At 40.1% G+C, this 10,102-nt stretch overlaps 1 non-coding gene across 1 annotated transcript; it reads left to right on the forward strand.

Annotated features, from left to right (window-relative positions):
- Positions 1-1,751: 1,751 nt before the first annotated feature.
- Positions 1,752-1,825, forward strand: trnai-aau (transfer RNA isoleucine (anticodon AAU)). The gene has a single exon. It is a non-coding gene; the product is annotated as a tRNA-Ile (tRNA).
- The last annotated feature ends 8,277 nt before the right edge of the window (positions 1,826-10,102 follow it).

Genomic DNA, 10,102 nt, shown 5'->3' on the forward strand with positions numbered 1-10,102 from the left:
TTTATAGCCCCGAGTTTGACACTCGCTGACCTCAACTGTTAGCTAGCTAACTAGCGTATCGCTGTGATAAAGCGATACAATCTTTAGCAATGAGGACATGAATAAAGTATCCTTTACAATTTTCACAATATTGTGAAATTTAATTTGCTGGCATTGGAGGTTATTAAATATTCACAATATCAATAATAATTCCTTGGCTCACAGAATCAGACATTACATTTTTGCTGTTATGGCAGCTGTTATAAAGATCATATTTATACAAAACCCTGTTCAGTTAGTGCTAGTATTGAGGAACCATTGCATAACTAATAGCGGTACAGAGACAGAAACATCATGTGTTCAGATGAATAACTGGATGTGTGTGAGACAGTCTGTGAGAGGTTTGCATTTGTGTGTTGCATGACTATGAGTGGGAAAACCATATAAAGGTAAAAACATTACCTCTGCAACAAGGATCTCTTCTATTTGAAGGAAAGGTTTAAGTTAGACACAGTCTCAACAGAGTAAGTTAAATCTGTCTGTGTTAAGACCAGTTGACATATCAGTGGTTTATCACTGATTATGTCTGCCACTGAGATACCACAAATTAAGCTTTCCAGATTCCAAGACATACAGTTGTGCAGTGTGAGCCATACATCAATTTGAAAACTTCAAAAGTCACGTAATGTGTGCATGGCATAAGCGTATTAGCAGGTCCCGAAAACATTTGCTATCAGAAAGGATTTCATCATAGAAAAAAACTACAAATTCTAGACTTGAGAATGTGAGCATCAATCCCACTAACACTCACATACTAAAAGAGCACTCTACCACTTGACCTAGTTCTCCTAGAGTGGGACTTGTTTGCAGATCGGACAAAAGCTGAAGACACAGTGGAATGGCAATTCTCTAGGAGATCATACCAAATCCTGCATCCACCCTAAATATTTCATCTAGCTGTGAAGTCAAAAAAGCTTATTCCTGAAATGACAGGAATAGTTCTTGCAGATTCTGATATGCTATGCAAACACTATAAAATGTGAGCTATGTTAGATCTGGCAGCCATTGGCTCTAACTGTCTCTTTTTATTGAGTTAAGCAATGCTTACAGAATAACTTTCTATGGCTTCAAATACTTCCAAGAATTAAACCTTGCAGAGTTCTGTAGCTAGACACATTGTCTCTGTAGGTTTGACATGTTCATTTGACAAACTAGCTAAAATAGCATCTTTTGGTTTGAATAAATTGCCCCTTAGACCCAGACAAAAAATTGCTCAAAATCTTTCTGCTTATTCATGCAGCAATGACACAGATTTCCAAAGAAAGAGGACGTATGGTTAAAGCTAGAAAAAAATGCCTACTCTGTGCTCAGGCAGAAAATCTGATATTTTAAATATGTCCCTAAAAGGTTTATATTCCTTGGCTCACAGAATCAGACATTACATTTTTGTTGTTATGGCAGATTTCATGGTGTAATAGACAGCACTATGTAACTCACAGCAATAAAGCTCAGTGGACTTTGCAATTGATGATTTCGTCACTGTGTACAACTGCACTGAATTGCTCTTTAACAAAAGCTTCTCCACATTTGCTTTTGAAGTTTAATTCAAAAGTTGGCTGCAGAATAACCATTTGTCAGAGGGAACAATAAGTGTCAACTTTCACCTATGCTCGGTCGAAAAAGTGGCCGTAATCTTGTTGACACCAAGTCTACAATTTCATGGAAAGGTTCCCTTCAGTGCTGCACCAAAAACTGCGAAATGAACGGAGAAAGGCCGATTAGCTCAGTTGGTCAGAGCGTGGTGCTAATAACGCCAAGGTCATGGTTTCGATCCCCATATGGGCCATGTGGGTTTTGTTTGATGAATGACCCCTTGTCAACAAACCACCTGTTTGAACTTGTGTTGCTTATGACATTGCTTGTAAATCACAATCTGCTAAGACATGTTCCAAGTACATGAGAGTGTGTTCTTGATTACAAAACTTTACCCATGGATTTGTGCTTGTTTACAAATCTTGGACAATGCAGAGAAAAGTATGAAATCAGAGGGACTCTGGCATTAGTGTAAGGCTCTCGATCGCTGTGTGAATAGGTCAAAGAAGCAATTCCAGAGGCATGCAGACAACCTGCATCCTCCCCATCAAATTATAGCCAGTTAGGTGTCTGGAAGTGCCAGGGAGTTCAAATCCTTTAGTCTGAAATGTGTTGGGATATGATTATGCCTGCCACTGAGGTCTGACAGCTCCACAGTTGCCTTGTGAAAAGAATACAGTATAGACCGGCACCCACATACATTACTGTACACATCAGAGATCAGCGCAGGAATATCAGTTTGTAAACCCGCCAAATCTGCCCCCACAGGCTCCCTGAGTTCTACTAATCGCTCCAACACCTTGTTTCAACCTCAGTTTCTTTTTTTTTTTGAAGCGCATGAGGCAGCTTCAGCTATTTCCACAGGCAATCATATTAGATGTGCCATCAGTAACCAGACATGTGACTTTATTTTATTCCCCATTCTTCCATAAGAGAGGATTTCACACAGGCCAAATTTTCAGCCGTATGCGCCTGCAGGAATTTCACAACACCAAGTAGTGTAGACTTCAGAAATGTGTTGTCATCTACAAAATGGCAGGTCACAGCCAAGAAGGCATCCACATTAAGAGATGTCCACATATCTGCTGACAAACTCATTGCAGGAATTTTCTGGACCTCAGCTTTGGCCTTCTCTTTCTCTTATTGACATTTGGCCTCAACCATGGCCTTTACAGTCTAAAGGGAAGGAAGAAAATAATTATATATATTTTTAATACTACTCTCATAATGTATCCATGTCACCACACATACCTTCCTAGTTAGGAGAATATAAGTTGAATCCAATTTTGCTACCAAGTCCCTGAAGCTTTTATCCTCAACTATGCTAAATGGCTGTGTGTCTCTAACTATCATGGGGACCAAAGCCTCATCTAGCTCTTCCTTTCTGGTCACTGCTTTGTAAAGATTAGATTATACTTTGTCACCAAAAAATATAGTACTCACCAATGAAATTCACTTTATAATCCAATCCAAACTGCAAATATATATATATATATATATATGTATATACAGTATATACACATTTTATATACATGTGCATAATAACGTTAACACCTTGTGACAACTGATAAATAAGCCAAATGACATTGGCAAGGGTGACAGTAGGAAAAACTCACTGGAATGGTGGAAGGGACTTGGAAGGTGTCAGACTCAAAAGGGAACTCATCCTCCTTCGGTTAACCCTGGATAAACCTGGCCAGAGATGAGTTGGGTAGAGGATGGCTGACAAATTGTAAGCATGAAAGATACACTACAGCATTCCTACACAAAGACATCATAGGAGATAGAAACAGAGCACAGTTCACCTGAATAGAACACCTGGGTAGAAATACAGTAACTCATTATTATAACAGTACAAAGAAATGAAATGTGGATCATCCAGGTGAGGTTCATCTGCTAATCTGCACATAAATATTGTTTGTGACAGTGCAGAATGTTGCAGGTAAATGGAGGGCAAGGTGCTGTCATTTTAAGCATTTTAAGGCAGGTCCAGGAAGGAGAAACCCCAGCAGGTAGGAAGAGTTAGTGGGGAGCACAGATAGCGCAGCACTCCAGAATCATGTACTGGAGCATGGTGTGTCCACTGGGGGGAGGTGGGGTGGTTGGAAGAGCATAAAAGACTGTTGTTACTGCAAAGATTCATTTAGACCTTTCATTTGGACTGTTATTCTTTTTGTAGGGGGCGGGGGGGCATGTATTTAATGAAATAATAACGAAAAATTAATAGATTAATTCATACCAACTCAAATTTGCTGGTAAAGAAATAATTTGTAAGGTAAAAGTTATTTTAAGAGTGATGTTAAGGAATTTTTTAAAATGTTAATTATAATTTCATTAGAATAATTCTAACATCTACGGGATGATCTGAGGGTTAAAGAAAAAAGAGGTGGACCTTATGGGCAATAATGCAAAAGTCATTATTGTAGTACAAGACCCTTTGTTCTAGCTAAGTGATCTGCTGCATCTCAGTTTGAGTCATGTAGAATTCTAAAGACAGAAAGTCTTTATTCTGGCATAAAATAAAACTGAAGGGGGAAACATACTTTGAGTTAGTACCAGTAGTTATTGATTGTACACAAAGTCCAGTATGCATCCAAATGTAATCAAGAGATATCTGTTGGTAGCTGAACATCTCCAACTCGTACAATGCAATGTTTCTTCTTTGTGTCAAATGAACTTAACAATTCAAACATCCATAACTGGCCGTGTTTCTTGCCAACATACTGGTGTTTGGACTTATGGGATTACATGTCTGTTGCCTTCAATAGCTTAGTTGGTAGAGTGGAGGACTGTAGAATTTAAAACTGTTATCCTTAGTCTGTCAGTTAAAATCTGACTCAAAGGAAGTTTGTTTTTTCACATACAAGCTTCTTTTTTAAGTGAGCAAAAAGAGCGTCCCCTGACCAGGAATCAAGCCCAAGTCGCAGTGGTGAAAGTGTTGAATCCTAGCCACTCACCAACCAGCAATAAAGCTCAGATGCTTCTGACAAACATTTGTCAAATTCTGTATTCCTAGTATACTGACGATGTTTGTATGCATACTAGACTTGGTATGCATGAGCATTAGGAGGTCATAAAGAGAGGTATTCATATTTCTTTTTAATCCACATAAAAATTAAGTTTGAAAGAGAATCCTAGCCACTAGCTCACCAGGGATAAAGGTGACAGTTTCCTCTGACATGAACATGACCTACATTCATTGGTAACATTTTGAACGAAACCAGGCAAAAGTATTTAGTCACTAGCTGAAATAGCTCAGCTGGGTGAGTGTTAGATTGAATATCAAAAGACTCCTAGTTCAGTCCTGGGTTTTGGTAGCTGTGCAAGACCAAGCTCCTTATCAAATTGTCCTCTTTTTAAGAATATTTCATAAACTTTTACATTCCTTTCTAAAAACGAATAAGACATTATTGTTTTTACGCTACTGTTAGAAGTCATAGTGTAATAGTGCTCTAGACTTTGAATTCAGTGATCCTACTTAAACTTTAGTGGAATTTGCACTTCCTTATGATATGTTTCCTCACTGCACAGAGAGCCATTTGAACATTGGCTTCTGTATAAACCCTTTTGAAATGTTTTTCATTAGTTGTCTACTGGCCAAACAACTGGACAAAGGAAGGGTAGGCGTCAGCTTGCATGTATGCTTCTGTTGGTATCCTGGTTCACACACTCCCTGTGTTTTCATGGAATGGGGCCTACCTCAGCTTCCTTTGGCTCATGGATGGGCTTTGTCCTACCAAAAAAGGTGATGCAAATAAGTCATCTGCTTACTAAAGTTCTTGAAAATCACACTCTGCGAAGAGGCATTGCATAATGCAAAAAAACCTTCAGAAACAATACACTCTAATGACAGCAACCAACATACTTAATACAGGAGTGACCTCAGGGGTGACCTCATCCAAAGGCCACAACAGGAACAACAGGCTTAAGAAGGGACACATGAAATGACCTCAAAACACAAAAGTGAGCAGGTAAGATGAGTTGATATGTGACTTCATTAATGTGCTTGGTAATTTCATATGGACCGATATACTTGGGACCTAACCTGCGACATGACCCCGGCTTGCGGAAGTCCTGTGTAGAGAGCCACACTCTGTCACCAGGTTGGTATATCGGGTTCTCCCCTCTGTGCCTGTCCGCAATTTCCTTATACATTCAGAGAGCTCATACAATACACTGATCTGTTTCCTCCCATACCCTTTCGCTCCGCTGCATCCACTCATCCACAGCGGGGAAACCAGCTGATATGGAAGTCCATGGGACATTTAAGGTTGATAACCTAAAATACAATAAAAAGGAGTCAAGCCAGTGGATGAACTAGTAAGTGAATTTTGGGCCATTTCTGCCAATAAGAGGAACTTGGACCGGTCTGATGGATTGTTCATATAAAAACAATGTAGGAATTGGCCATTTGACTGTGGATGTAAAACTAATAGCTACCCCGATGTGTTCAATATAGGAAGCCCAAACTCGAGATGTGAATTGACGTCCCCAATATGATATTATGTCCTCTGGGATGCCAAATATACGGAACACCTGGTTAAACAAGGCTTCCACAGTTTGGCAGGCTGTAGGCATACTCGGAAACACAATGAACCACACACCCCTGGAGAATCCATCAACTACAGTGAGGACAGAGAGGTCAGTAACGCAATCTAAGGTGATGTGAGACCAAGGACTTTCTGGTACGGGAAGAAGCATGAGCTTTCCTGTGGGTAGGGTCTTAGGCATCTTGCTTTGACTGCAAATTGAACATGAAGAAACATACTTATAAATATCGCTTGTCATAGCCCTGAACCAGCGAAGAATGAGCCCACTTCAACAGATGGTCACAGCACAAGGTAGGTAATGTTTTCCCGACAGACATTCCATTGGGATGACTGTGTCTTGTATGGCTTGTTTATTCCATCATCTATTTTATATACACTTGTCTATTTAATCATCTATTGTAACTTGGACTTGTCGTATCGTTGTGAAAGTACAGCTCCTACCACGATGTTAGCAGCATCAGCTTCCACGACAAATGGAATGGAAGGATCAGGATGTCGACGTATGCTAGCCGTGGTAAAAGCTTCTTTCAGTTTCCTGAAAGCTTGATCAGCCTCCTGATTCCAAAGTAGCTTGGTCATTGCTCCTTTCAGGAGGGCTGTGAAAGGAGCTGCAATGCTGCTAAAATTCCATATGAAGCATCGGTAAAAGTTTGCAAATCCCAAGAATCTCTGGAGTTTTTTAACTATAATAGTAATGGGCCACTGGAAGATGGCTTTGATCTTCTTATCATCCGTAGTGATTTCACCATGGCTGATCACGTATCCTAGAAAAGTTATAGTTGGAAGGTGGAACTCACATTTCTTTCCCTTTACAAACTCAATAAACTTTTACTCTTTACTACTCAATGCATAAAGCTGTCTGTGTTTGATGTGCTCTCATTTTCCCACCACATCCATTTAGCAGTACTTCTGAATAACCGAAATGGCTTAAAACAGCTGAGGGGATGTTTGAAACTGAGTGATAAGATGTTCAGCAATTTATATATCATAATACAAGTAAATTAAATTGGGCTGAACTGGACAATAGTACCTGGCATGAAAAGTATGTCGTAGAGAGAGTAACAAAAAACTCAACCTCTCACCTCGCGCTCTGAGATGTCTCCGTCACTGTCTGTAGTGTCCTCTAGGATACTGCTGCCCTCACTAAAGTGTGTCACCCTGACCGGGTCAAACATCTCTTGAACATAATAACTACACAATGGAAAATCAGCTTCAAGTGCTGCACTGAGCAAGAGTGCACTGTAAATGGCCAGATATAAATGGCAATGTCAGTAGTAAATTTATATATGCAGTCATGGAACAGGACCTAGCTGTAGAGCACAGCTTTAAGGTGCATATTATGATGTGCTCTTACCAATCATCCTCCTGGCTGTGTCTTGCTCTTTTGGCCAAATGTTTCTCTTCCAAAGCAGACAGACCAGACTTGCTGCATATTACTCCGTGCACTATAAATAAACCACATGTATAATGCCTTGTAAACAATGCAACAAGGGAAATTTGAATTGTGACTACTCTGTTAAAGGGGCGGATAAGGCAACCCACCCAAACCCCCCCGAAAGCTGTTCTGTTATCTCTAATTGCTATGCAATAGTCCTGTGATTTACTCAAAGGCTGGAGAAGTTTCACCTTTCTCTACTTGAATCCTGAAGGCTGTTCGGTTCTGTCGCCCACAATCCATCCTGTGTAATTAAACATTCACATCATAACTCGACCCCGTGCAATAGGGCAAACTCATTCAGATGGGGGAAAGGATTACAGCTTACCTGTACTGCTGCCGCAACTGCGACCATTCCAACAACATTCACATACATTCCAGCAACATCCTATTATAGGACACAGTGGGCTTAAGTACACCCATTTAATAGCATGTTGGACCTTCTTTGGCCTCCAGAACTGCAGCAATTCTTTCTGGCATAGTTTCCACTATGTGCTGAAAATACTCTGCACGAATCTTGGTCCAATCTTCATAGGATATTTTCTCTCAAATTACATGGAGGGAATGACATGTTCTAAACTGCCTGTTATACTCTTACAGCCGCTTTGAAATACAAAGAAAACATATTTATCTTCCACTCCACTCAAGGATGGCCACACTTGGAATTTCCCTTGGCACATTTAAAACATTGTATGAGCCAGATAGCTTCTGTTTTCAACCTTCCAATGCTCTGAGTATTAGTGTTCCATGCATATGAGATGCTTCAACACGTCCATGCATGTTGTAAAGAAACAGAGTGTAAGCAGTATTAATGAAAGTGCATCTCTACCTCAAACTCACCAGTGTAACAATTACAGTTTGTGAAATCTAATTTTAAATGGCGATCAGCCTTCTTAACAAATCTCCAATAACAAATAAGCAGAACTCACCTTGTTAAGTGTTTGTGTTTGTTCGTGTGTGTGTGTGTGTGTGTGTGTGTGTGTGTGTGTGTGTGTGTGTGTGTGTGTGTGTGTGTGTGTGTGTGTGTAGTTTTAAGCATAGCAAGGCACTTCAGGGTTGCCAGGTGGAGCCTTCCTGAAGACCCTGATACTGAAACAGCATTAAAAGCTGCAATGGCACTGTAGTTGTATTTATCTGCACTAATACAGCTTTGAACTATTGCACTCTTACATACAGTAAGTTTCTGTGTACCGGTGTACATTTCTGTGTACCTTTAGTAAATAAAGGGATTCTATTCTAATATTACAAGTGCTAGAAGTGCTGAAACTCCAAACAGTGAAGAAACCAGTGGAGCTTAATGACTGGTCAGATGAAGAGAGTGAAGTGAGGAGTTTCCTTCAGTGTCTGCCATGTCCCAGCTGAGGTGAGTGTGAAGCTTTTATTAGTACTATAGCAGTTGTGCTTAACTTTGAAACTGATGGTGTCACAGCCATTTGTGGCTGAGAGTCTAGAAGAGCATAATTGGCTGTACTCTTAGGGAGAGAGGGAGTGGCATACGCTCTCTCCCCTGTCAATTACAGAGACACCGTGCAATCAAGGGCGTCTATAAGTTCACGCGTCAGAAGGGGGAGGAAAAGACTATTTTCTGAGTACTTAGAATAACATTCCGTATTTTTTGGAGAAAGTTTTCTAGAGTGTTTTCATGTAGAGAGAGAAATGAGTGGCTAAAATGTCAGAAACATTAAGGAGACAAATAGGGAATACTATAACAGCTCTTTCCATGTGTTAGTGACACCAGCGTTCCCTCTTTTCCCAGATGGTAAAAAAGAGCCCTGACTCTTGCAAACTTCATTTTTTTGTAGAACAAAGAGAAAGATAAATAACTCGCTTTATGGCCTTTTTCCACTCATGCATACCAAGTCCACTATGCATCTAAACATTGTCAGAATAGTAGGAGTGCAGACTTTGAAAAATGATCTTGTCATGTAAACTCAGTAGCTTTGTCCCTGGTTGTCTAGTGGTTAGGATTCGGCGTGTTCACCCCCGCGGCCCCGGTTCGATTCCTGGTCAGGGAAAAACCTCTTTTTATGCTCATATAAAATGACAGATTCTGCATTAAAACATAAAGTTTGTGTGAGTTGGAGTTGAGCCGACAGCCTAAGGATGACAGTTTTAACTTCTACTCTACCAACTGAGTTATTGAAAGTGACACGCAAGTAATCCCACATGTCCAAACACCAGTATGTTGGCAAGAAACACAGCCAGTTTTGGATGTTTCAATTGTTAAGTTCATTTGACACAAAGAAGAAAGATCGCATTGTATAAGTTGTTCAGCTACAAACAGATATATCTTTTGATGACATTTGGAATCATACTGGACTTTGTGTACATGAATGGAGAAAGGCCATAAATGGTTAGAATAACATTCAGTGCTTTTGGAGAAACGTTTCGAGAGTTTTGTCATGTAGATGTTATGTAGGCTAGATTTGTGCTCTCAAGCTGCGATGGTGGTTTTCTCATGGCTTCTAAAAGAAGAGGCTGTGGTCAGGGTGGAGTGAGTCTTTGATAACCAAGATTGTTGTTGTTTTGGCCTTCGAATAGACAA

Source organism: Electrophorus electricus, unplaced genomic scaffold (assembly GCF_041902795.1).
Source record: "Electrophorus electricus isolate QZ-2024a unplaced genomic scaffold, ASM4190279v1 Scaffold60, whole genome shotgun sequence".
Taxonomy (NCBI): Eukaryota; Metazoa; Chordata; class Actinopteri; order Gymnotiformes; family Gymnotidae; genus Electrophorus; species Electrophorus electricus.